Source organism: Mytilus californianus, unplaced genomic scaffold (genome assembly GCF_021869535.1).
Source record: "Mytilus californianus isolate M0D057914Y unplaced genomic scaffold, xbMytCali1.0.p SCAF_6, whole genome shotgun sequence".
Classification (NCBI taxonomy): domain Eukaryota; kingdom Metazoa; phylum Mollusca; class Bivalvia; order Mytilida; family Mytilidae; genus Mytilus; species Mytilus californianus.
In genome coordinates, this window is record NW_026262712.1 from 38,796,382 (window position 1) to 38,798,610 (window position 2,229).

At 31.9% G+C, this 2,229-nt stretch overlaps 1 pseudogene; it reads right to left on the bottom strand.

Annotated features, from left to right (window-relative positions):
• Positions 1 to 549: 549 nt before the first annotated feature.
• LOC127706172 (uncharacterized) lies at positions 550 to 2,229 on the bottom strand (annotated as a pseudogene).

Sequence of the window (2,229 nt, forward strand, 5' to 3'; positions counted from 1 at the left end):
CATAATGTGCCAATCTGATGATTTATTTTCAGCTGATTATATAGTTTTTCTTACATGTTTGTTGTGCTTTGACACTTATGCCCCATATTTGGGGAGGGTTGGTCTCGGCATTCAAGTTTACCACTGTCACATTATGTATGGATCTATCGCAAGTCAGAAGCTTTTAATTCAGTGGGTGTCCATTGTTGCCGTTTTTGTTTACAATACTTAGGTCGTTTGTTTTTTCGTTTGAATTGTTGTTTATGTGTCATGTCGGGGCTTTTACACACTGACTATGCACTATTGGATGAGCTCATTGTTTGGAGCCGTACAGTGACCTATAATTGATAAATTCTATGTAATTTTGTTTCTAGTAGAAAGTTGTCTGATTGGCAATTATATAACATTTGCTTATGTTCTATAATTGCAACTTCAAATACACAATGTATTTTAAAATAAATGGAAATGGGGTAATGGATTGAATTTTGGCCACTAAATCGCTGTTAAAAAAGCAATGATTGATGAAAAATATAACAAGTTCGCTCCAATTATTTAATCTGCATTTTGACGCGTATGTAGAAAACAGTGTCTAAATTAATCATCTTCCTGTAGATCATCCACGTAACGCTCATGGATATCATCCATAACCTCCTCATCATCATTCATATCGACAAATCGTTCATTTAAATGTCGGTCTTCCAGGTCCACTTTCTTTATGTCGTCATCTGAAATATAGTTTTGAATAAATGATGAAAGACAATTTGAAAGAAAAGAAAGATATCAAGTTGGCGTAAACATTTAACTGTTTATTTTTGAACAGCTAAAAATTTAAATACATTTTGATAAAGCGTGTCGTTATCCACTAATAATTATTGTTTCATTAAAATACGTAATTTTCATTGGCTGACAACAATTGTGAGGAACTCCAATATCTAATTTTATTTCCGTGTAAAAAACACAGTTATTCATGCACGTGCTACACGTGTCAATGTTAGAACAATGCATCGAAAACAATCAAAAAGCTTGATATAATTCTCTATTTCATAGTTGTAACATAAGAATATAATTATTAGAAATGTAATGCTTCTTTTTATAATTTTATAGGGTTGTAAAAACGTTCATCGTGTGCAGATTATTAGAATGAAGTGCTTCGGTCAACACTTTTACACCTCAATACAATTAAAAAAAGAAGCGTTCGATTCTTTATTGCATATTATTTACTTCAAACAAACATTTCTTATACAATTTTAAACGGATATAACGGTTCGTATAAACCTATAAGGTAGGGTTAAAAAATATATATACTGACGTTTAATGATAATTCTCTCTAAATATTGACAAGACATACTACACATGTATGTTCCTACCAAACATTCTCAAGATATCTCGTAATAATAAATTAAGTTGAAAGCATATTCCGTATGACAATTCGGAAAAGTTATGAAAATGTTTTGTGTTAGCTTGAGTAGCTCACAATTACTGAATGAATGTTTGTTATACATGTTAGATTAGCAAGATAATATGTTACTAGTCAAATCTTTTCCATCCAAACCGTTCAAGAAGTGTTGAAAAAAGAAAACAAACGTTTCATGTTCCTAACAAACAAGTTATTCCCCTTACTCATATTACCTGTGATTCCGCTTTCTGAATAGCTGTTTTTTCTAGTTCAAATATAATTAATTAAAAAATTATAGTACTTTACCTAGCTTATTGTAGTTTCGCATTTGTGCCCTGTTTTCCCAATTATGTCCCAAATATAATGATCAAGTTAGTAGTCGTCCTATTGATAACTGCACTGTCTGTGCTGTAATTACTGTTTCCCTTTATGTGCATTATTAGTAAACAAAGCTATGTTTCATTGTGGTTATATTGATGAAGAAAGATCATCTTTATGTAAAAATATATATTACGTTATCAACAACGTTTATATATGGAATTTCTTTTTCTCAAATGTTGTAAGTGTTATGAATTTAATACAGAAAGAAGGATTTCTATTCATGCTTTCAGAAATACGCAATGTTGGTTTAAAAAAATGTATGTATCTTGATTGTCGTCGATAAATGTGACGCTTTTTCGTCCTCTATAAACTGTAGGACGTGGATGCCAAGTTCAAATCGGTAGCCATCTTCTAATCGGTGGGTATCCTCTTATGGGTGGCCGCCAAGGCCCCCACCTAGTTTCTTCGCACCCATCAATTAAACAATAGGCGAAAACAATAGTCAGTAGCAGACAAACATTAACTTTCATTTT